At 36.9% G+C, this 26,582-nt stretch overlaps 1 long non-coding RNA gene across 3 annotated transcripts in view; it reads left to right on the plus strand.

Moving 5' to 3' along the window:
• Positions 1 to 26,582, plus strand: part of LOC110352810 (uncharacterized) — a 105,559-nt gene that overhangs the window by 52,222 nt on the left and 26,755 nt on the right. For 2 of the 3 annotated variants that reach the window (XR_011812369.1, XR_011812367.1), the window contains exons 15-19: positions 826 to 934; positions 3,532 to 3,574; positions 4,000 to 4,096; positions 19,149 to 21,881; positions 23,935 to 24,019. This is a non-coding gene — a long non-coding RNA (uncharacterized lncRNA). The remainder of the gene's footprint in view (positions 1 to 825; positions 935 to 3,531; positions 3,575 to 3,999; positions 4,097 to 19,148; positions 21,882 to 23,934; positions 24,020 to 26,582) is intronic. The other variant, XR_011812368.1, reaches the window with a different exon arrangement.

Consider the following 26,582-nt stretch of genomic DNA (forward strand, 5'->3'; position numbering starts at 1 on the left):
GCTTGTTGTGCACAGCATGCCATATGACAGGGGTTTTCTCAAAGGGAAGGAAAAGATTAAAAAAAAAAAAAAGTATCTCCTTTTTTCCTGTGCATTTTACATAATTTTTATCTACTTGCTTTTCATTAGTTTGCTCCCATCCTACTGAGCATGGGTGACATAACGAGATGCGTCACTGCACCCAGCACTTCAGTATTATTTTTGGTCCATAGTAGAATAAATTTATCTTGTATTTCAGCTAGCACAGGTATAACATGCACCAGCACATGAAGTCCATGTCTGCAAGTCTTCACTTGAATTTATGAAAAATAGTCAACAACATAATCTTGGCCTCTTTGGACAGCAAAATTTCACCTCAGTGATAATAAGTTACCATAAAATGACTTCTCAGCCGTTCAATAAGATTAACATAAAGGCAGAATGAGTTCTTTACTTCTAAAATTCCGACAATGCATTCATTTTGAGTGGTATTAGAATGTGTACCTTTCCTTTTCATGCCTATTTAAATAAATACCTGAAGAAAAGTCGAGCATTTGAATTGACATATGTGGGTGGAAGGTTTATGGAATGTTTTCACTTGTTTAGATCCTCAGTGTGATTTCAAAAGTATTCCAATAATTTCTGTGGTGTTTAACTAGGGGTGCTTCTGGCAAACTAATACCCATTGCACACAGCACTTCAACCTTCAGGCAGCAGCAGCGTTTAGCAGTGTTTTATGGGTAATTTCTTACTTCTACCTGCTGTTATCAAAATGATCTGTTTCTTTAAAGCTGAAGCCATGTCAGATGGTATTGTGTTCACACACTGTTATTTTGTCGTGCTCAGTGACAAGTCCCACCGGTGGAAGACGATGGCCGTGCTGTACTGAAGGCCCCCGCTGCATTTCTAACCACAAGTGAAACTGCACATAGGCTGGTGGCTGTTCTGCCTGCAGGTACGTACAGAGCAGCTCTGAAAAAGCATAGCATATTTGCCAAGCTGAACCTGATGACAGAGTAATGTTGTTGCTTAACTTGCAAGAGAAAGTGCTTTTTGACATTTTTATGCCATATGAGACCTGAAGTCACTGGAACAACTTGCACCATATGTTAATTCTTGTTACATAAGGGTAGAAGAGTATTAAACCCAAAAGCATGTTTGCTGTCCTCACACATAGCTGTAACTGCACATTGTTCTGGAACTGGAGAAGCAGATAGGAGAGCTGAAGCCTATGGTACCTGTGTAAACCAGCAACCACTGAGCATCCTTGTATAAAGGTGTCTAGTGCATAGGACATGTGCACCTTGAAAGAGTGTGAGGAGCCACAAGTTTGATTACAGGTCCCAAACAGAGCACCTCAGGCAGCGGCAGAGCAGTCCATGGCTGCCTGCAGAGCATTGCTGCACTCTCCTCACAGCGGTGGGAGCAGAACAGCACTTGATCTGTATGCTCACATAACATTACAGAAACCTGTAGCTCAAATACAAGCATCATTGCATATGTGCACAAAATTTTATTCCTTATATTTAGGAGAAGATCATGTTTTCAAGGATGTAGATTAATGGTTTGACTACAGACCATTTATATTAACACCATCCCTGGCACACACCTCTCATTCCCTTTGTTGTCCTCTGCCCATCCAAGCAAACACACAGATTACTATTTTTTCAACAATTACATGATTTGCAAATTGAAGTCAAACCTCCAAAAGGTTTGGCAATAGTAAAAACTGTCTTCAGACTATTCAGCAGAAGTACAATGAAGCAATATTCAAAACCAGCTTATGTAATGGCCAGTCTGTGCTTTGTTTCCTTGTTTCTCTCTTCAGACTAGTGGCATTATATATAAAAGGACAGAAAGATTTGCCCCCAGTGCCATAAAACTTTAATCCACTGCATAAAAGAAACAAAATAATAAAGACAATTGGAAATGTTAAGAGAAGTAATGAAAGGAGGAGTTTTTATATTTTAATATGAAAATCACACAAGAGACAGTTTTTCTGCTGCACATTATCTACAGTAGCTTTCATTACTGCTATCCAACATCCAATTTGTCATCTCTAATAAGGCATCTTTATTTTATATTTTTTGCATGCTCAAGAACCTTTCCAATTACTCTCACTAGATGAAGAATTTCATGCACTTTAAGACACTTTTCTTATGTGGAGAAGAACAACTTCTCAAGCAAGTTTTCCAAAATTATGAAAACCTCCTGATAGCAGTAATTTTTTAAAAAATGACAGTCTAGGTGGAATATTCTTGTCTTTTTTCTTTTCTCTTTAGTCATGTGTTACTCAATGTCTTTTTATTATATTAGAATATTTCATTTCAGAAACTAGCTGCACGTGAAATCCTAGGCTTCTCAAGCTACTTTTACCATTTGGATTCGAAGTGAAGCAATTTTTACTGCATCATTTCTCCTTTGTTATCTTGTCTTTCCATCAGATTCTCCATTAGCTCAATTATAGGACTGCTACAATTTTTACTGCTACTATTATGTATGCACTATTAAATCATTTGCTATTCTCCAAAACATATTTGTGTATAAAGGTCTAATTCTGAAAGGTTGAAAACTCATCTCAGCATTATCACACTGGTAATCAAAGAAGTAATTGCACAAAATAATGCAGAATAAGATGCACAGTAATTCAGCTTTAGGGATGCAATCTATTTGTGGTTGTAAAAGATAATATTTGTTTATATGGTTGGTTATTTTTCTTCCTGTGATTACCTTGAGATTTTCAATGTGGAAATAAAGAGAACTTGTAGCATAATGAGATACTGCTGTAAAATTCACATCATATTGGACATCAGGTAATTTAATTGATATGTTTTAATAAATTGTACCTTGGCCAAGTGATGAATATTTGCGCTGTGCGCCAATGAGCTTGATGGAGTCTATTGCTCAGTCCACAGGGTAGCAGCCAATGAATAACTGCTGCAAATGTCTCCCTAAGCAGAGCGAGCTGGACCTGGTGCAGGTTCAGCAGACCATGATTTCCTCCTTGCCGTAGCACTCACCATTTGCAGATGGGTGTGAGGAATCAAAGGAGATTTGAATTGCCTCAGCTTAACCTTTTCTCTCCCATCTGTTGCAATTCAGAGTATTCATAGTCATAGTGTTTACTGCTAAAATCTGTCAGGTGTTTCATGCTTTGCAAAAAGCTCTGTGCAAACAACTGGGTATGTCATTATCACACAAATATTAATTGCTCTGTTGCAGTACAGACAGACTTATTGATATTTTGGCTCTTCCAATGAAAGACATGAAGTGGGTGGAATTAACTGTTTGTAAGTAGGAAAGCTCCCTATGGGGACAAAATTTCTTAGAGAACTGAGAACCTACTAAACCTGTTTGGGTCAAACTGATACAGGGAAAGAGTGATTCCAGATATACTCTCTAAGGGAAATTTATTAAATTTTCACCCTACCAAGCCTGCACAGTGTATGAATCATTGTAATATTGGGCATATTGAGGTTGTGGATTTGCAGGATTTAGCCAATTTTCATTGAATGGTTCTTTCACAAATTTACTTATTTTATTCTTTTTCAGTTCACAGGTCTTCAGAGTAAGACTCAGCTTACCACATGGAGCAGTAAGCTAATGCTTAGATTTCATTCATGCACTTAAAGTAAAAAAATGTTTACCCTGCATGTTCATACTCCTGTCAGCTTTGAGAGCAGCAAAGAGCAAAAGTTGTAGTTCATTAGCTCATACCTTGTAGCATTATGAAAATTAAAGAACAAACTTCAATAGAATGTAGACATTGTCCCTTACATAGATATAATGTATTGCGTAATACTAAGCTGTTAAATGTAATTCAAGATAATATATCTTTAGCTGTAAGAGGTTGTTTAGACGTGTAATATCATAACAAACAAACAAGGGAACTCTGTCAACCAGTGCATAATGGTTTAACAGCTGATATAAGTTCTAATTATATCATCAAGTAAAATAATACTATTATAGTTTTTATACATGGAAAAGCAAACATTTGTTCTTTCTTGTGTATGCTTGCAGAGCAATGTGCCCCAACCACTCAGATGCATGTTATTTGAGAAACTGTTGAACCCTAAATTTGCAAGATACTTACATGTTGAGATTGCATCATTTTAAGGTAGGCAAACATGGCTTCCTTAGAGAAATTCTTTTAATTCCACTGCAGAATGAGACACTGTGCAATTTAGTTCTTGTGTTTATAAAAGGCAGATACAAGTTTTTTCATATGTAAAGATTGTAAAACATGCTTGAATTCTGTTCTTGGGTATCTATACATTTTTTATTTCTTTTGGTGAACATAATGTGGAAGGTGTATAAATGTTGCATGAGTCTCCAGGAAATGCACTGAAGTCATTTGGGCTCTGTTTCATGAGATTAGTTTAGTCTAATCTCTCTGTTTTACAAAAAACAAGTTGTCTGTGGAAGACTGAGGCATGAGGGTCAGTCAAATGAATGATTGGTAATAATTGCATGGATGATAATGTATTTGGTAGGATAAAATGTAAATGTAGCTTGTGTACTTACAAAACTACAGATGTTGCTGCCTCGTATTGCCTGCTCTTGAATCCACACTTCAAGGATGAAATCTGTCCTTTTTTGCCATTGATTTTGGTGGTCTCATAGTTTCTCCAAAGATGAATAGTGTTGGTACAATATGCTGATGTTAAACACTAGTGTCATCACTAAGAGGGTTTGCTCATAAAGGTCAAATAAAAATATGTCAACCCTCTTTGATTAATAATCCATGCTGTTAGTAGATATTGATTACATTTAAGATCATGTGGTTAAGAGGCAGTTTAAATTATCTTCAAGCAACATTACAGAAAATAAGAAATCAGATTCTTTTCAAGGTAGATGCTAACAGGCAACATTGTTGTAAAACCCTAGTCTGAGGAAGGGGAGATAGTTAGAGGAGATTTACCCATTTTGGATAGGCTGACTGCAAGCACTGGTGGAAGAATCATAAAAAAATAATGACCAACCATCTTTCTTACTCTGCCTGTGGTAACAATTATGACAATATGAATATCCAGGAATATTTTGAGCCTGAGTTCAGATCAGAGTGTGGCCCTCAGCTTTTGATATCTGAATGAATAAGTACTCTTGCTTCAAGTACTGTAGGGAAAAAAAAAAAAAAAAAAAAAAACAACAAACACACACACAAAACAACAAACAGTAATCCCACACCACCCTATCAAATGCTTTTTCAAAGTTTTTTTTAGGCAAATGTTCTTGAAACAAAAACAAAACAAAACAAACAAACGAAAAAAACATGCTTATTACGCATTTAGGTCCTAAGTATGGTAATAGGTATTTCTCATTCTGCTGTTTATGGACAATAATGATTTGCACTCAACAAATTTTGTGTCACTCATTTAACTGCATCAGTTTCAAAGTTTGTATATAAAAGTTATTTTGTATAAGATTTGCAGATATATAGCAGATATTGTATAGCACAATTGAGCAGGGAGATCATGGATTTTTGACTGTTTACGAAAGGCAAAGCCATGCTGTTAAATCAGTTATAAACTATTGCCTCCCCATTGTAACCATTTCTATTTGCAATTCCTTGCTAGTAAGTATGTAACTCAAAGGAAAAGCTATAACTGCCCAGATTGCATAGTGGGAAAGTCTTACACACTTTTTAACATTTATTTAATTAACAATTTAACAATTATTTAATTAACATTAGTTGCATAGAGTCATATAAAGTCATCTGCTGTTCTGTCAATGTAGAGAGTTTTGCTGTTTCTAAATAGATGTATATAGCATGTTAAGCTTATAATGCATGTTAAGCATTGTCTTTTAATGAAGGTGTGAATTTTTCAATGTCTATTTCTATTGCAAATCAAATATTGACTGTGTTACTAGAATTTTTGAAAGCAAATCCAGGTAGTTTTTCCCTTTTTAACCTCATTGTCATATTTCACAATGATAGGATGGATGTATTAGTTCCTGTAACTGGTAATTAAATCCGAGTATGTCAGCAGAGGGACTAAAATGAGTTTAAGAGTATTTGATTTGTTACAGGTTTCTGTGGGTTTTGCTTGTTTTTGTTGATTTTGTTTGTTTGTTGGCTGTCTTGTTTGTTTGTTTTTTGTTAAGCAGGGCTAAAAGTGATCTCAGGCAATAAAACAGCATCGCCTGAGAGTAGCTTTTTGTGTATCTTACTGGAAAGGACAGCTGTCGTGGGAGGTGTATAATCAACCCTGGGAAATCTTGACGTACCTTTTAAATAAGCAAGTGTAATATTTGTATGGGTATATTTGAAGACAGATAAGCAGAGAGCTGACATAATTGGATTTGAAAGTTTTCAGAACGTAGACTGAGGATCAGATGCTAAATTTCCAAATTTTACTTATAAAATAAGGTATGTATGTTGGGAAGATGTTAAAAAACAAAGGGAAGAAAAAAAAAACTTATTGGGAAAGAAGAATGAAGCTGTTAAAGGGGAAGTGTAGTCTGTGAACACCATGTTTGCAGGCCATCAACAGACATGCACACATGATCTGAAACTCCCCAAATGTGTCACATTCATATGCATATATCACGTCTCATATATGCATGGTATTCTGTGGTAGTATATTATATGGTAGCATTGTTTTTGACTATTAAGCAATTAAATGGGGGGTGGAGGGGAACTATGACAGTACAGTGGTCCTTGTGGTCATAATCAGCTTATTTCATTAGCTTGAGTTCACCTATTACAAGAGAGTAATTTACATGAGCAGAAGTAGAAAGCTATTGTGCTTCTCTCAGTCTAGAACTGAGTGTGGCTGGTACAATTCGTTGCTTTACTTCTGATATTTTGGAGATATGAATACTTTTATGTAGATGACACTTCTCTAGTATTTTAAGATACCAGATAGTATTGGAGAAAAGGAAATCACACTTTGCATCTTAATTTGATAATAAATGTTCTGTCTCACTAAGAGTACTTCCATGACCAAAATAATACCCTGTAAATTGATTTTATAGATGTAATTTTATTGCAAAAAGCACTATGAAACCTTCTCAGTGCTATGTAGTTTATTCTTTCACAATAACAATTGAATTCCTATTCACTTTTGTTAAATACCTCAACCAGTAACAGTCACACACAAAAAGTTCTCTAATAAAATTTGGGCAACTGTTGAATTCATCTTTGGATTTGACTTGTTTTATAAATTAAATACAAATTTGTCAACATACAAGCTAAACAAAAGAATGTATATAAAATTTGGCCCTGCTGCAGCTGAATATTATTTTTAGAAATGAAAAATAGAGCATTGGTTTGAAAACCAGCAACCAGCAGCTTTTAGAAAGTGTGTTAATTGCAAATAACAAATGGCAGACAGTTTGAAAGTACAGTCACATTATTATGCCTTCATAAAAAGTATAAACTCATGAATTACTTTGTGTTTAATCTCTTAAATATTTCCTGTATCCAGCTAAAAAGACAGTGATTCATGGCAATAATATGATAAGACATTCAATTTCTATTAATTACTTGAACTGTTTTGTGTATTTGTCTCATGAATTAAGCATTTTTTACTCAGATTCTGATTATTTGATCTACCTTTCATTATTAATGTACCATCCAATCAGTCTCTCTCAAAAAAGCAAGACTGATAAACATTTAACATTGAGGAGGTGTATTTATTTATGATATTTTTAGCGTAGAGATAATGAAAGTTCTGACAAATTTCATGTTTCATTGACAAGTTACTTTGAATTTTGAAGATACAAGTATTTAAAACAATTTAATCCAAACTGTTTTGGCATGCCAAAGCAAAATGAATCATGCATAAGTATTAATAATGTTTGTAATCTGTCAGTTCTGCTCCGTCTGTTGCTCCACTGATTTAAGTTGGGATAGATTTGATTTGTTTTAATTTTTAAGTATTTGCAGTAATGGATCATATCCACATGTACTGATACCTATTCGCTTGCTGTGATCAAAGGTGATTCATAGCACATGACATAATAAAGTCTTACAGTGATATTTACCTAAGGATACCTTAATAGAGGGTGGTAGATTTTCTTTTTTATATCCATTAACAGAAAAGGCTGCAAATGTGGTATGCAGATTTAACATAAGTAGTAAATCAGATTTTTTTTTCCCATGCTGTACTTCTACCTAATTTATTTCCTGATCAAGAGATGATGGTGATGATTTTCTCAACAGATATAGTGTGTTCATATAATACTATCCCATAATCACACTGCAAAAATATGTGTAAATGTCAACAACATTATGAATGCTCTGACTAATAGAGACCAGATGAATTCCACTGGGAAGAGTTGAAAATGAACCTTCATTTATTATTATTACATTTTATTATTATTATTTTATTTTTTTGCATGTAAGTCACTTAAGACAATAATTTAGAAGTTTCTCACAAAATATCACTCCACTTAACAAACTGTCACAAGAGCCAAAAGAATTTATACTGAAGGACAACTAAACATCTCACACAAGAAAAATAACCTTGAAAAGCAGTAGATGACAAGACAACTGGAATTTGACTGAATCAAAAAAGCTAGGTAGCCATTTTGAGATGTCTGATCTTGCAGAATTTTGCAGTATACCAGAAGTTGTATTGTTTCACCAGGCACCGTTATGAATAATAAGCTTCAGAAATTTATCGTTATCGTTAGGCCAAGGTTTATTGTTTGTTTGGGGGGGATGTTTTCTGAATATGACCATAGCGATTCTTAGGAAACTTGTTCTGTTACCTTATTAGCCACCTATAATCACTTACACACTCCTATTTTCACCCCTCAGTCTAATATTTGCACAAATGTTAGGACCCGAAGGGGTCCTCTCTTGTGCTCTTCCTCGAGGCTCTGTACAGAAGGGATGCCACCTCTGGCACAAGGGCTGGGGGATGGGAAAGAAGCACTCACACAACCCCTGAGAACTGGCAGCAGAGTGGTTTATTGCTGGGATGTCTTGCAGGTAAGCCTGGGGATGTTTATGGCGTTTGTGGGCTCCAAGCTAATGCTTGGGATGAAGCCTGCGCGATGACGAGTAGGGGGCTTGCCAGGTACTCCTGCAACGCTGTTTTTGTGCTCAGATAGCAGAGAGCAAAGATGCACTGCGGTAGTCCCAGGTCTGTTCTGGCCGAGATGGATCCACTTCCATCAGTTCCTCCACACCTTGTGGTAGATCCACCTCCATGGGCAGTGTTGGGCAGAAGGCTAAGCCAGTCCTTACCTGGGACTGCCCAAACAGGATGCCTTCTCGTTTTAAAGAGGTTTTAAAAGGAATCATTGCAGTACTGAAAAAGTAGGATTATCTGATGATAAATATTTTACATCTTCTAGTACAAACACAAAGATGAAATTCAACTGCTAAGTAACAACCACTAACCGCTAAATCTGCAAAACCTTCTTGATACCAATGTGAAGGACAGGATATTATGCTTCAGCCTAAGTATTTTTTTTCATGTTATTTATCTTTTTAGCAAGATGTGTGCTATGAATTCTGCCTAGAGAGTGCACTTTTGGGAGTAGAAGTATCCCATCTGCAGACAAATGCTGATATATCATGTAGATGAATGCTTGTGAAAGTATACTTAAAAGTGTATGATGTGAATTTGTTAAATTTAGTTTGTCTCTAGACATGCTATAATACTCTAATAACTGTAAATTATAACATTAGATTGTGGAATAGCCTTTGCTATTAATTTCCAAACTTTCTTCCACAATAGTTTTTTGCTTTGCTATTTTACACTATCCCTCTTCAAAAAGTGTAGAATTTTCCCAGATTCTAAATTCTAATTTGTCTTCTTCTCATGTCACCTTCTGTATCAAGTTTTTCAATTTAGGTTAAGCACAAAGGTGACAGCAGCTGCAATGTAAATGTCCTAAGTCTTCTTGTCTGAAGACAGTCTGCTAGCAATGTTTAAGGATGATGGTGTTTCATTACATGCCCTTTGAAGCAGCAGAGGTACCACAGAATGGCTCTTACTGAATTTTCTCCTTGATTATTATTTCTACTGCCAGGCTTTTAAACCATACAATATCAGCTTTCTTTCGACTTTGCTTCTTAGTTCCTTCTATGGTAAAGCTTAATACAGTGAACATATGGAGCAGCTGAAAGGCTGCCAAATGTTTAAATGACAAGGTTATAAATATAGAGACAGCATGTTTTTTTTTCCCCCTTAATGTATAGTCCTGTTGGTTTGAGCCAAAGCAGACAATAAATCAGAATGTATAACTTGTTTTGCCATTAACTTTATAGATTTATAACACATGCATTAGTATCTTAGTCTAATAGAATGAAACAATCTCACGGAGTTTATGGTACTGTGGGGGAATGCTCAACCATGCCATGGAGGAGACCTGTAATATTCCATTAAAAAGTCTGTTTTACGAAAAGTTCCCAACGAAAGTCACTTAGGTCTAGGGACCCCCCTTCTTCCTCCTTGATCCTCAGCCATTGGGGTGGCTTCATTCACCTGCTCCTCTGGGTGTAGAAGAGACGCTTTGCCTTTTTTTCTGCAAGTTAGAAAGATGCTCCGTGCACCTGGAAATAGACTTCTTCTCTGCAGCTGTACTCGCTTCTGAGCTGCCAATCCTTCCTTGCTCTCGTCTGGTCTTCTCTTGCAGCTACTGTTATTTTCCCATAGCATTTAGCCATGACTAATGTCCAATACATTGCTTGGATGCTCAAGTGTTTTGTTTTGGTAGGAACTGTACAGTTGTTTGTGTGAGTGCTGGGGAAAGCAAGGCAGCACGAGGTACCTTGCATGGGGAAGGAGAGGGAAAGTGTTTATGAAAACTGTTTTTCTTGTGAAGGTAATTCCAGCATGAGTTATTTAAAAGTTAAAAAGCAAAATCTTCTGCATTCTAAGATCCTGTATACATCATCTGCACCTTTGCTTTCTTAATGTACCATGTTATTTTTTGTCATCCAGATTTTGTGGTTATGTTTAATTAGAAACTTGATGATGTGAAGCTCTTGTATTTTATCAGCAGGATGCATTAGAAGCACAGAAAGTTTAGTGTTTCTGTTTTCTACTAGCAGTAAATGTTTTTCTCAGCCATCCACTACGAGAAGTGAGCTACTCTACACCAAAAATACAGCTATGACAGAATCAGCACTCCTAAAAATAATAATTTGGATTATTTGCAAACAGATGGCTAGAAACACAAACACTTTATCTTACAATCATCACTTATCCCTTTGGCTGCCAATACTCCACTGCACATGTCTTTGTTGCTCTATGCTAATGCTATCAATTGAAAGGACTTGGAATGTCAGCCCCTACCTGCTGCACTCAGGAAGCAAAGTGCCAGCTGGACTATTTGAGGAAAAAAGAATAGCTTTGTGGTTAAAGCATTTGGTTTAGACTCCAGAGATTTGTGTTTGAACCGAGGTTCTGCCATAATTTCCTTTGTGACCTTGAACAAATAACACCCTCCTTGTCTCAGCTGCCCATCTGTTAACAGAGGAATGGTAATTATGATGGTAATGAATTTTGCTTTGTAACAGTTCTTAAGGTTGTAGCTCCTTCATCGAAAGTGTAGCTCAAACTCTAGTCCTGAAGACAGATTCCATCTGAGAACTGGTAGCAGAGGATGAGGCGGTTTCTGTGGTGTCATCCTCTCAGTTACACTGATCGCTAAGTAATGGCAGTAATACAGTAACCTTAAGGCTGAGTTCATTTTTCAGAAGCCTCAAACTGGGTATTTCTGCTCTGCCTCTTGTAATGGCCCTTGTACCTCTGCTGCTCTCTGGAGACCCACCTCCATTTGCTTCAGTAGGTTCGTCCCAACCCAGGCTTGGATATTTCTCTTGCAGATCAAGCACTCCATTCTCTCTTTCCTCTGGCCTTTCTTTACTTTCTGGGTGTTTGCAAAGATTGCCTATTTCTGTAGCAGCAACAGTGTACATCACCAAATTAACGTTTCTTAGCCATTTAATGCATCTGAGTGCTTTGGTGTGATGTACAGTCTTTGTTACAGCCAGAGTTGTGTCATGCAATCAGGACATCTTCCATTTATGTATCGAAGTGACTAAAAAACTGTTCTGAGCTAAGTGTTTGCCTGCAGGATTTTAAATAGACTGGAGTTCAATTGGGCTTTGGTTCACAAGTTGGTTAGCACTTCAGGGGAAGCTGTCTGCATGTGTTTGCATCTCCTGAGTTTTGCTTAGAGTTTCAGATTCAAACAAAATTGAAAACTCAAAGGAGAACCCAGCTTGAACTGCCAGCACAGTCTGACTTGGGATTGGAACTATGCAAAACCTCTATATTTAGTTTGGTTTCAAATAGCTACCATAAATCCTTATGCAGATCCCAGGAGGTGCTTTAAAGTTCACTCAGCACATACCCCAAAAGTACCTTTGAAATATTTGGTAATTTCAGAGTTTTCTGTACTGTCTGCCAGGATTTTAGGTTTATAAGAAAATCTGATATAGGCATTTTTTCCTTTCTTTTTCTCTCTCAATTATTGTACTAAAGCAATACACAAAGAGCAAAGGATGAACATGGTTTGCATCTTTCTTTTAAAGCCATATGTAGAGTGAAACCCTGAGATACTACTTCCCCACTTTCTATTCCTCCTCCTGTAACATTTCTCATTGATTTCAGCAGTATTTTAAGTAATAACTGACACTAATCCTGGCACGTAGTCCTTTGGAAGCTTTTGTCTGGAGCTCTTTACAGAAAAGTATCACAAAATAGACTGTGATGTGAATAACCATGGAATGTTTTTCTTGAGCTGGGCTTACCACATACAGAGCTATAGCAAGGCACATACATTACTAAAAATAATAGCCTAAAACTATGCCAGTGTCATTTGTTCATTATTAAGTCTATTACCTCTGAAATGAGGCTGCAGTACTCAGTCCTTTCTTGTTCTGTGCAGAGCAGTTTATTAATGGTCCCTTTGTTTAAGAGGGATGACACAGAGAGCTGAGCGGAAGACTTGAAGCTGCTCAGCAGCTATGAAGCAGCTACTAGGTACTGCTTAATATCCTAAATGACTCCATGCCCATAAATCAGCCAGCTATAAATTATATTTAATGCTGAAAAATAACCACCAACCAAACAGATCTTTAACCTGTAAATGTTAATTCTGTTTGTTAATACTTAGTGGCTCCAGCAGTGCTCTGAGGCTACACAAGTTATTATTCATTCTGGCTCCAGTCCAGCCCTTTTCAGAAAAGCCTCTCCAAGATCTTCTCAGAGCGGGAGCTGCTGTGAGGCACCCACCACTGAGCAGAAGCACAAGCACTGCGGGTCAAAAACCCAGTTCGTATCTCTACCGCTCAAGACGCTGTGCTGTAGAAGCCCTGCAAGGTGTGTAAGCAGGGTAGTTCAAATAATAGGAGTAACAAGTGGAGGCTGAATCAGAGCTCTGCTGGAGCTGCTGGCTGTCAGACAACTTTGCATGCGGTTGGCCCTGAGATACGCTGGCTACACCGCTGGGGCACCAGGGGCCGGTGCAGGTGACACCAGGCTGCGCCCCTGTGTGCTCCATCACCTGTCCCCAGTGCAAAGTGGGGCCAGGGCTGAGCACCAGGGAAGAGACTGGGAGGAGCACGGCTGCAGGTGTGGGTGCCCTGAAGTAGCAGGCAGCATGCGATTTCGGACTGAAAGGCTGATAGCAGAGGGTTTCTTCTCTTCCTTTCCTGTTTTTTTAATCCCAGTTGTGGTTTTGGCTTTCTGGGGAAGGGGTAACTTTCCTTTATATGAACAAAATGATTTTACCTACTCTAGACTGGAAGCAAGAGAGGACTGTGGCCTGCACGATGGAGATGAGGGATGGGAGGAGAACATCCCTTTCCAACAGTCCCTCCTTACTGTCCTGGATTGGTGATGTACAAATTTTTCTGCAAATCAAATCCTATGTATTTGATGCTCATTCAAATGCTTTATTTTTATTTAAGGCTGTGAGAGTTGAAGTTTCAAAACCTTCAAGCACGTATTATGAGGTGTCTATTTGCCTTTAAAAGTTTACTGCTGATTTCCTTAATCTGTGTTGTTCACAATAGTCTCAGTTCTAAATCTTCTGCTATCACTCTCCTTGAATAAAACTAATTCTCGCTGTGAACCCTGGCTTCATTTGGTCTTTCTAGGCAATATACAAACCAAGGAGTGTATAATGAAAAATAATTTTGTACATCAGTAAACTGGCTGGCCATTAAATTTATTTTGCAGGTGATTATATTTTATTATTTTGCCCCTGCATTTCACTAAGCATAAATGTTTGGAAAATAAGTTAGTTAAAAGATGGTGAAAAATCTGTTAGAACAGGTAGTGAACTTTGTAACTAAATATTTTATCCACATTTGAAAATTCTGAAAAAGTATAGTTAATACTGCATGTATGTGTGTGAGCACATATCTGTGTGCTCCTTATTCTGATGCTGGTAAAGTACCACTCTCTTGACAAAACATACTTTTTCATATTTCTCCACTAACAAGTCCAAACTATAAAGCTGAAGTTTGCCACTTACTTAGCTGTAAACTTTATTAGCTATACTCTGTGAATGAATTGTCTGGTTTGACCTGTGACAAAAATTAACGCTATATATGCAGTAGAGGAAGAATTTTGTGATAGTTGAAGCTTTTACATTAAATGAGAATTATAAATACCATTACATTTCATTATGTAATATAAAAGGACGTTAAAGTAAAATATTAGTCTCAATGTAAATGTCTGTCCAGCAACAAGGGGAACACATTCATATTTCTCTTTTCTAAAAATACACCTGTTCAAAACATAACACAGCCAAATTAATAATGTAGAAACTGGGCAGACAATAAAATATAAGTAGGAAACAAATGTTAACATTCTACTTATCAACCTCTTACAAGCAGAAGAGAGCATGTAGAATGGTAATTAACACCCACTCATCACATTCTTCTAGAAGATTAAAGAACAGGTCCTAGCCTCAGTACTTACCTCTGCAAATATAATCTCATCAATTAATCTAATTCAGAAGAGAATGGGTTTTGATTTTAGCTCACTTAGCCAGGTTTTTTTCTCATTAGACTGTTTTTCTCTTTTACCACACAAGAATCCGTATCGCACTTTGAGGTGAAAATTCCTTGACCTTTAAATTCACTCAGTTAAGTCTCTATAAAAATAGATATCACAGATGTAGGAATTATAAGAACAGGGTGTATGATGTATGATAAAGCTGATTTTAAGCTCCCGCAGAAATGTATGAATTGCATATAAAAATCTAACCAGGGAAGCAGAGCTTTCCATTTTGGCCCAGAGTGCCATATATCTACATTGCTACTAGTGCTAGCATTAGACCAGTAGCTGTTTTCATTGAGAGACCGTAACTTGATCTCTTCCTTCTAATGGCAATGTCATGCAACATTGCTTTTAATTCAAATCAGTAAAAATATATATTTAGTTCATTTTTCAAAATGTATAAGTTACCTACTAGCATGATTGGTTGTCTGCCTAATTTATGAGACATTACTTTCACAACTGGCAGATAAGTATAGATAAAAGTTTTGTCTATATACATGTATATATGAAAGAATTTTCTTTAGCTATTAAGAATATGAATTTAAAAAAAATCCTAAAGAATATGCTTTATTAGTACCAAAAATCTCTTTTTGTTGTTGTTGTTGTTGTTGTTTTCCAAGCGTATTTCATTTATAGACTTCAGGCTTGGTGATTACTACTACGCTCTGAGACTTTATAAACATAACTGGTTTTATTAGCTGGCAAATCACAGTCCGTTAATACACAGTTCATTTACATCTGGCGACACGTATCCCTGCAAGAATCCTCTCAGTCATGAGCATTTTCATGGTGTTATCATGCAAGTATTTCCATGCAGTATCTTGCTAAGAATTTAGCAGATGTAGATATTGTGGTTTTCTTTTTGAATATTTTATGTATGGAGCTGAAATCTGACTTCCAGTGGAGTCTCACAGTAAAAACATCTTAGTAAATCTATTTTGAACTGGAATTGCTGGTTCTTGGCCAGCAGGTATTAGTTGAGAATTGATAGAAGCACAAGTAACAAGACAGTGAAGGTGATCACTAATGATATTATATATATTTGCTGGAGCAAAAATGAAAATTTCCATTTCCACACCATTAGGAACCTGAAGAAGTATAAAAATGCATTTTGCAATCTTCACTTAGATAAATGATTGCTGCTCTCAAACACTTGAATAGTTATAACAAATGATTACTGGATAGATTCCAGTGTTGGACCATAGCTTCCGGAAAACTGTGATATTTAAATACATAAACACAGATCATAACTGAACCCATTCTCTATATCCCTTCCACAATTCCTGATAGAAAAGATTCAGTTGAAAATGACTGGAAAATGTAAAATGGAGCTGATACCAAGGTTCCTAATCTCTCTGTTCTGTTAAATTTATGGATGTGCTCAAGTTGATTTATTATTTAAATTTCTTTTCCTAAAAGCAACTGTATCATGGAGCACATGAAATGTAGTCCAAGGTAAATTAAAGTACTTAAACTCAGTAGTTATCATCTGATTATAACTAAGTACGTTAGACAGCTCAGTATCCTTGCAAACACTTAATATATTAAGATGATCAGTCATCAGCACAGTTCTCTTCATCTTGCTGCTATTATGAATCACTTTTATAAGAAAATGAGCTCTTGATTTCTATCCAGGTACAGAGAGGGAAAAAAAAAAAAAAAACTGTCAGTGAACTTACTGAATCGGTGGTTATTCCTACAACGTGCAACCTCCTAGAAGCACCTTGCTTCCTATGCTTTTCCATACTGTACATTAAACACTGCTATTGTTATTTAGCACCCAAGCATCTGTATTGCAGAAAACTGCAAAGAGAAAATAGCAAAAATGTTATAACAATAAAGCACGGCTTCAGAAACTATAGTTGGAACAGATTTTCTGATTTCACTCAAGTATGTTTTATACCCACTGAACTTTTCAAAAGGTGGGAGAGCATGCTGGGAACTTCTAGTTTGCTGCTGCAGTTCATACTGTTAGTTGTCAATATAGAAGTATCTGTTCTAGAATATAAGAAAAGATACATTTATCAGGTCTCTTTCCTTATCTTCATCAGCTTGATTTTTAGCAACTGAAGAACAGACCTTCTTCTTGGTCTACATTTATTTGAGGAAAAGCACATGCATCAGAAATGCTTAAAATAATGTTATAATGAACTGGAAAATTAAAAATGGGAGATAGAGACTTGAAGGGCTTACAATTGAATCTGGCTTCTGAAAAGAATACTTAACATTACTAACAGTATGGGATTCCAGCTTTCTTGGAAGCAACAGAAAAATTACAAAATTGTTGTTTAGCATATAAAAAACATGCTATGACATTTGTATTACTTGCCTGAAAATTGCAGTGTACTGTAAACCACTAGATGTGGAAGCTGCGATGAACTCTGTTGATGACACATTAGTTCCAGGTAGAGCTCCAACCAGCTCTGAACTCAGAGTTCTGTTTGCATCGTAGCATACAGCATATGTATGGTTGAAATGAATGTGTTCTTTGTTCAGATAAAGATTATCTTCCATGTTTTCTCAGGGGTTAAGTACAGATTGGGGCACTGAAAGAAAAAGTTTTTTATTCTTGCACAGCACATTTTTACAGCGTCACAGTAATTGACTGCATTGCTTTCATGTTGTTAAAGTGGTACACTAACAGCACATACAGCATGAATGAGTTCCCAGATCAGCAAAATACTTGCATTTTTGTTAAACATTAACTACACATATAATCCCATCTCTAATCATAACATACAAAAACCATACTGAATTACAGCCAAAACCGTCCTCCAATAAAGAAAAATTAAGCTTTGGTTGTGGCTATTCCTTGTCAGAAATGAGTGACGTGATTACTTCGTGTTAAGAATTAAGGTCATGTTCTACCCATAGCTTATCATGTAGGGGAAAAAAAAAATGCTTTCTCTCAAAATGGTTTTGAATAACATTTCTATTGTGGGATACATATATACATGTAGAATACTTCTAGTAGATAGTGTTCTAGAAAGTATGAGGTGATGTATATTTAATTCATCATTTGCACTTTTTTATTTTTTATTTAATAGTCTAGTTTTGCTGTTGTTATGCTCAATTTTAAAAATGAAGTTCAATAGCAAATGTATTTTTTTAATTATTTAACAATTGTTTTAGCTCATGGACAGGAGTCGTTGGCTGTGAAGCAGAAAAGACTGTACTGTGTGTCAAGAACAGAATTCCAGTTTTATACAACCTTTTTTATTGTTAGTTAATCACAGATAAACTTGACTGATCTACACTCTGATATTACAAAAATATGTATTGCCTTCTTTTTGCCTCTAAGAAAAGACTCAATAAGAGCCATCAGAAAACCTCAAAAAGTAAGTCAGGTTTGCAAGACACAACAGTATATTTAGAAGTATGTTATCCATAATTTAAACTTCACTTGTCAAAACAGATGAAGGATGTATGTTTTTTTTTGCATTCTCCTTATGTTTTGCATTTGCTAATTGACCGCCAGTCTGTCAAACATCAGTATGAATTAGAATATATTTACATTTCTGAAGGAAAGTTGCCTCAAACTTTCAAGGTCCCAAGATCTTTAGAAATTACGAATTTGTCAGTGTTAACTTATGCTGAATAGCACACTAATAGAATAAAATGCTCATTGTTTTTCAATAACTACAATAGTGTTCATTGCTGCTTTCCTGATGGCTGGAAGCACCTGCGAACAGAAAAAAGTGTTTAATTCCTCTTATGTTTTAGAATGCTTCCAGAAAAAGTTCTCTGTGTGCTGCTGTTGAGCTCTGCATCTCTTTTGAGCGAATTCCAATGAAAGTGCTTTGTTAAAGAAATTTCAAGGGGGATATTTTGTAGTTCTTCCATACATAAAAATTATCTTCCCTAAGTCAAAGGTATTTGTTCTGTCTGTCAAATCCATAGGTGCAGCACATACTAGTGAGAAATCCTCAATTCAGGCTATGAAAGGAATGAGGGGAAACATTGAAAGTGGTGTGTTTTGGTATTATTTTCCAGGAATAAAGAGTATGTGAATGAAATTCCTGTTCCCAGATCTTTACTGATGCCTGATCCAAATGGACAGCACAGCTGGGAATTATCATGATTCTCTTTGCGTTTCTGCCATGCCCTGTACTATACATGGTGTTCCTATTTCTGTTTTGAAGTCAATAAAAAATGTTTTTAACCGCTATTTCCTTTATATTATTACAGGAGAGGAGAATCACTGTAATAAAAATCTCAGGCAATTTTCACCAGTGAAGACTGAGTCAATATTCACCACCTCTTCACCAGTGAAGACTACAGAAAACCAGAGTGTCATGGGGACACTATGTTTTTGGTGTATTTCCTCCTTCTGCTCACATTGGAGTAAGACGCAGTAACAGGCAAGGAAAAGGGATTAAAATTTCTCCCTTTGACGTTTAGGTACTTGACCAATAGTGGTTTGGCATAAAGAGCTTAAAGTCATTAGAGCTACAAAGGTACTCAGCTTCTTTCTGTCTCTCACATTTCAAGTATGCTCTGTGCATTTCTAGGCTATGGAAACCATTCTGTTTTACTACCAAGCAGACAACATACCCGAGCAGACAACAAGGCCCACTTTTATTTTTCCCCCCAAAGCTAAGCAGTGAGCATTTACCTGACAAGGCTCACCAGTAATCCATGGTGGGGATGTGCAGTGGTTCCTCAGTGAGAAACAACCAACCTTTACTCCCCTGTCCCAGGGGCACAAGGATAAGAGACGCGGGGCCTGGAAGAGCAGCGTCAGCCCATCGATCATGATGGCGAGGGCAGAGCAACGTGCATGCCCTTTCTCACAGCCATGCTTCTCTTTTCTCCCAGGGAGCACCTCTGTGTCCCAGTCAGGCAGATCTCTTGTAATTTACAGATCCTTCTGTCCTAGGTTTGACCCTTTCTTTGAATGGTTGCAAGATGAACATTAATTGCCCAAATGACTACAAGCTAAGAACATCAGATGAATTTAAGCAGTCAGCCATCCGACAGAGATTTTCATCAATATTCACAGTACTTAAGAGTGCAACAGAGCAGATATGCAAAGTGATACTGATCTTATTCTGGCAGTTGAGCACACACACTTTCAAGGAAGAGCGGATTCGTCGCACCAGCCATGCTTTCTGTTGCAGGGTAAGGATGTACATGCTGATATATGGCATAACCTTTGTAATGGTGCAAACAGTTGCTAAATATAATTTTGTATGGGAAGTTGAAAGACTATAATGCCATTTGCTTACCTTGTTGATTGGAGATAAAATTTAAAGAACAAAATATTTTCAAAGCTGGTCCAGAATACTGGTATTTTTGCTTGTTGACTGTCATTTTGAAGGAATGTATTTTGCATGTAAGACTTGCTCAGTAAAAGAATAAAAAAAAAAAAAAAAAAGAGAGAAAGAGAGAACAAGAGAGAGATGCATAAAACAAGGGCAAAGGCTTTACTATTGCATAATATTCTTTTAACCCTCAGACTTGGAGGTATCTTCTTCAAAGAAGTCAGTCTTCTTGTACATGCCACAGCTGAACACATCTCATTAAGTATCTGTTGTTTTGCAAGTCATCAGAAAGAGTAATCAGGAGAGTGGCAGTTGGTGGGGGTCTTTTTTCCCCCACATTTTAAAAAAAATATTTAAATTCCTTTTGCATTTGAATTGCTTTATATTTGGACCCAGCTGCAAAGGCAACACCATTTCTGTTAAGAAAGAAGCACCGTTTTCCAGATTCTTTAATGTTGCTTGGGTGGGTTGCTCAAAGATGTAACACATTTAGTGATGTTCTCAAGTGAGCCTTCAGCAGATCTGAACCTTTTAAGGGTTCACCCTCATCTAGTTAAAAATTAGTGTTTGAATATCTATCAGTATGCAAAACATTCATTTGCTACTAGAGTTAGAGTTCCTTATTACACCAGGAAGAATTTGAGTTTTAATTAGCATTTCCTCTGGTGTACTAAACCCACTGAGATTACTACACTTAGTAAAATTTAATTAACTTGACAAAAGATCCTAATTGTTTTCATGCCACTAGTCCTTAGTGGGACTAAAAATAATACCCTTCCAATTAAGTGTCTACAACCAACCTGCCTTTTGGTTGCCCTATATACATAAAATTGGTTGGCCTACATATTGTAGTTGGTAGAAAGTCTTGCCAACCATGGAATCAAGGTTATTTGCTTAAAGATGGAATACTTTTATTGCAGTGGATAAAGATAAAAGCTTATTAGTCAAGAAGCCTCAGCTAACATTAATTATTCCCACCATCTTATTAAGTTTTGCAAATAGGAGGTTTATTGATTTATGTAGGTGCACAGAATAATCAACAAGATTCATTTAAATCAATTTAATAATATAATATTGGCATGAAGAAAGAAAGATAAATGTATCAATAAGGTAACTATGAGAAACAATATATGTCTATATCAGGTGTAGCATGCCTAGGAGAAATTTGGAATTAAAATGAAAATACTTGCAGTCCAAGACTCTTCTTGCAGCTTTACTTCTTTTTCAAATAGAGCTGCTCACATGGTACCAAGACATAATACACTTTGAGACACTCACAGAATCATAGAACATCCCAGAGTTGGAAGGAAACAATAAGGATCATCGAGTCCAACTCCTGGCACCACATAGGTCTACCCAAAAATTCAGACCACGTGACTAAGTGCACAGTCCAAATGCTTTTAAAATTCCAACAGGCTTGGTGCTGTGACTGCTTCCCTGGGGAGCCTGTTCCAGTGCACAACAACCCTCTCAGTTCTCCAGCAACAGATCTAGGAGGGCACCTTTCCTAGTTGGCACCCTCAGCAACTGCAACGAGAAGTTATCATCAAGATGCTTTAGGAACTTCCTGGATCTGCTCATGTTGGCCATGTGGTAATCCCAGTTGACATCTGGCAAGTTGAAGTCCCCCATAAGGACAAGGACAGTTAATCTCAAGGTATCAACATTTGTCACAGTTTCCCATAGAATTCTACTGGACAATATGTCTGGCATACAGCTAAACAAAAACATCATACCATGGGTGAGCAATTGCCTAACAGGCAGGGCTCAAGGAGTTGTGGTAAATGGGGCCACATCAAGATGGCGGACAGTCACTACTGGGGTCCTCGAAGGCTCCATTTTAGGGCCCACCCTCTTCAATGTTTTTATAAACGATTTGGATGTAGGACTAGGAGGTGTTTTCAGCAAATTTGCTGATGACTGTGAACTTGGAGGAGTTGCTGACTCTGAGGGTGGAAAGGCTTTGACTTTTGAAGGTGGATGCCCTTGACTTGGGCCTCCGTCCAAAGACCTGGACAGCAAAATTCACCAAGACCTCTGGCTGAGTAGCCACACTGGTGACTGTAGCTGGAGAGGTCGCAAGAGATGTGGAAGTCATGTTTTTCTGCCTGGCGGACACTATGGCCGGGCTTTTCACGAGCAGCTCACAACCACCGTTGGGGAAGAGCGGCGAGGGGCCCTCCCGGCTCGCTCTGCCCGCGCAAATTGCTGCGCCCCTCCCTGTCCGCCCGCCCTGCTCGCACGCGCTCGTGGTCGCTCGCGCTCCCTAGGGGCTGCCTTTGAACGGCCGGCGGAGCGGGCGCTGCTGGCTCCCCCCGCGTCTCGTCAGCCTCCCTCAGGAACTGCCGGGGCCTGGCGGCTCCCTCGAGCGGCCTCGGTGAGAGAAAAAAAAGCCCTGCCCGCCTCCATCCCCCGCTCTGCTGCACAACGCGTCTGCCCCGGAGCCGATCGCCTCGGCGAGTACTTTTTCTCATCTTGAAAGAAATGAGAGTGTGGAAAGCACGAGAAAGCAGACAGTTTGAAGAGTACAGGGGACAGATTTCAGCCCACGAGGTTCGTTACGGCAGTACTACACAAGTACTGGAGTCCAGAGGATCCTTTGGCTCTGGAAGCCTGAGTAAGAGATTTTAAGGAGAAGAGATTAAAGAAAAATATCTTAGATATTCTGTGAAGATTAGGGTTTCGTCGTGCATCTTTGCATTATAGTTATCAGATAAATTAGTCTAATTTTAATCTCCAAAATATAAGGAATAGATCAGTTTACAATAATATGAAATCGAATCAATCACCTGTTATTCCTATATTGAGCTTTGTTGAGAATGAATATCCCTGATGTGCTCAGAAATTACTAGTAATCCAAATACAGTTTTGGCAACGTAATCCCTTGTGTAGATGTTCTTTTTTGAAGAAAGGGTGTCTTTGGAAAGGTTGAAACTCCATTCCTTCCATAAAACAATGCCATTCAGACTAAGGTTTTACTATAGAGAATGCAAGAGAATATTAGCTATGCATTAATATTAAGACCTTGTATTACTGGGAGGGGGGGAAAAAGACTGTAAATCAGTCTGCATCTAAAGTCTTCAGCTTCTTTTTCTGCCTAAACATCTGTCTGCTTTATAACATTTGAATACTAAGAAGATTATCTTGGCTGATGATCCAGCCATAGTGCTGTTAAACACCTCTTTTCTGCTTTTCTTGCCAAGTTCCTCCTTTGTTTCTTTCCCTCTCAATTTAGAACACAAGTTGCTCTTACAGGCTTCAGCCTTTCATCAGAAATTATTAATGCCAGCTCAAGATACCCATCTATTCCAGTTATTAAAATTTTCTGAATGTAAATAAACACAAAATATTTTTAAAGAGCATTGGTAGGTTTTGGCCTAATAAATAAATTTATGATAAAGCTTTCACTCAAAAACACAATGTGTAAATGTGTGTCTGATTTATAGAAACATAGAATAATTTAGACAGGCTCCCATTATTTTTTCTCTGCAGATGTAAAATAGCTAAATGTGAAGAATCATCAAAGTTTTAAATCTATTACATAGAAGTCAAAGAAAGCTGGGTTAAAAGGGATACTACAGTAATAGTCCACAAAAGAATCATTACAGAAGACTTCATGCAGTTGGGAGAAATTATCGGATGTTAATTACAATGGTGTTCCTCAAAAAAAAAAAAATTATAATTGATGCATTCTTTGTTTTAATATGCAGGGTTTGCCATTTGAAGACTTTCATATGGAATGGGAATGTTGCTTGATATATGCCAGTAACTCCAGTGAGAAGCACAATATTAAAGGTATATTAAGTTGAACATAACTGTCAACACAGCATATTTGTTAAGAAAGTGGTATCACAAAGAATTGTGTTGGATAATAAAGGACAGAAAAATTCTATATGTGTATGTACACGTGTGAGGTATATATGCATATTTACATAAGGAATTGTGATCATGGAAAAAGACAGGTCTTCCTTGGACCTTTACTTCCTATAATAGTTGATACTTCTTAGCCTTAAACAAGCCTTCCCATCGTAATCAAAATGTTATGATAAAAATTCACAATTATAGGAAAATGGAAATAACTGTTCATCTTTGTTCCTGTTGATAATGCATTTAGAATATTAAGTCTTAAGTAAACTGTGGCACCCCTTCCCACCTCTGCCTTTGATTTTGTTTTGCTTGTATGGCTAATGAATCATTGGAAACATTAGTTAAAACATAGGAACTTTATCTCTCTGATTTAAGAAGCTGTGAATAGCAGCTTGGAATACTATAGTATGCTTATCATCACTTACTAGAATGCATTGGCTTCTAAAAAGACTATTTTCAGCAGTTTTTCATGACCTGACCCTACTGTTCACCTCAAGTATTTAGGTACTTAATATCTGTAATGAAAAAGAGGGTATTTTATAAAACAATTAATTATGATACAGTTTTCTGATCCAGCATTTTCACACACCTTTGGAGTTTTACATTATATCATAACAATTTATGCATTTAGAAAATTAAAGCATAATTGAAAATTATAGTGTGTAAAAGCGGTTCTGATTAACATAATGTACAGGCATGTAATAGGAACGTTAAAGACATAAGAAAGAAGAGAAAGTATTTTAAGCCTCTGAAGTTTAACGTGTCTCTATCCAGAACGCTAACCATCAATAATCCAGTAATTTGTGGGAATGCTGAAAATGTTTACAAAATTGTCTCCTCATTATCTTCCACAGAGAACACTGATCATTTCATTTGGATCTAGTCTTGTTCTAATAGTCTATCTTTAATTATGTAGACACATTTATTTTTAAATGGTGTATTTTTTATATATTTTTTAAATTACTTGAAAATTTTAAATGAAAAATTGGTCCTTAAAGTAAAAACTAGTAGATTCAGAATGGTCTTTATGAAATTAATCCTTTGAAAAGTGAATGCATGCTCAATTTTAAATGAGTCTGATATTCTTAAGTATACTACAGTTTCTACTTTTTTGTGGCAAATTTAATATTTGACTTGGTCTGACTCAAACAAAAGGATAATTTATCATGGAGTAAGTTATCACTTTATCCTTTTTTGTTTGTTTGTTTGTTTTCATGAGGGATATGTCTAGTACAGTTCCACTAAATAATGCAGAAGAAAACATTGCTAGAAAAATCCGAGGTATTGGTTTGGTTTGGATTTTATGGAGGTAAACAGAAATATTGGTGGGATGAATCTCTGATATTTGTCCATGAAAGACTTTGTATAAGATATTCATAACCACTTTTAAATGTCAGTATCATAAATATTCATCTCCTGTTCCTTCAAATAAAAGCATTTTCAAGAAAAACCTTGAGAGGGTGAGGCCTTAGCAAGAGTTAACACGTCTCTCAAGCTATTCTGAGCTATGTAACTTTAAAAAAAAACACTAAATATGGAACTAATACTAAAAAATATGGACTAATACTAAAAAAAGAGTAAATATGAAACTTTTATGTTCCCATGAAGAGCAAACTGGGCCTACTCTCCTTGTTACAATATTGTTATGTTTACCATGCTGTCTATCTTTCTATATGAAAAACAGACTTCTCCAGTGGAATGCTGAAGTTAGAAGATAAGCTCACCATAGTAAGAAAAACACAGATAATGCTCCACTTTACTTGTCACGATTTAAGCTGATCCTACCATTTGCTGTTCCTTAAAAGATACTGACTTCACAACGAGTTCTTGTTGATGCCAGATGGGTAGATCTTTCCCCATAGAAAAGCAGGCACTGGAACTTCTGCCAAAATAATGTCTGGAATGCTGGAAAAGGGGAGCCCTACAGTAACTGGGTATGAAAACGATCAGGCACTGCAGGGCTGTAGGACATGGAGAACTCACTCAGAACTGCAAAACTACTTCTTGGCTATGAAGAAAGACTGTTAAAATTATTTTATAAACAGATCAAATTTTGTGGAGGGAATTGTAATTTGAATCAAAATAGAAGATAGCGTGCTATGTTCAAAGCAATGATGAGCTTAGCTGAGGAAGCCTGAGTTTATGGCTTTCTTTTCCTCATCATCAGAGATCCCAGAAGGTCCTGGGATGTTGTGATGTCTCAGTTCAAACTCTGGTGTTTTGTTTCCTGGGTTCACTTAGTGACAGATCAAGGAAGTGTGAACAAGAAAATTAATGGTACTTACGGAAGCAACTAGTTTATACATTTGATATCTCACATCTAAATTCGTAATTCTAAGTGAAACTAGCCTTTCAGAACAGTTGCCTAGAACATTTATGTAGGGCATAGACTTCATGCTGGCCTGCAGAGAAGAAAATTCTTACATTCAGTAGTGTTTCTTTGTTTGGCTTATGTAGATCACGTAGCTAAATGCTTTGTATTTTTAGCTGA

The sequence above is a fragment of the Anas platyrhynchos genome, chromosome 12 (genome assembly GCF_047663525.1).
Source record: "Anas platyrhynchos isolate ZD024472 breed Pekin duck chromosome 12, IASCAAS_PekinDuck_T2T, whole genome shotgun sequence".
Classification (NCBI taxonomy): domain Eukaryota; kingdom Metazoa; phylum Chordata; class Aves; order Anseriformes; family Anatidae; genus Anas; species Anas platyrhynchos.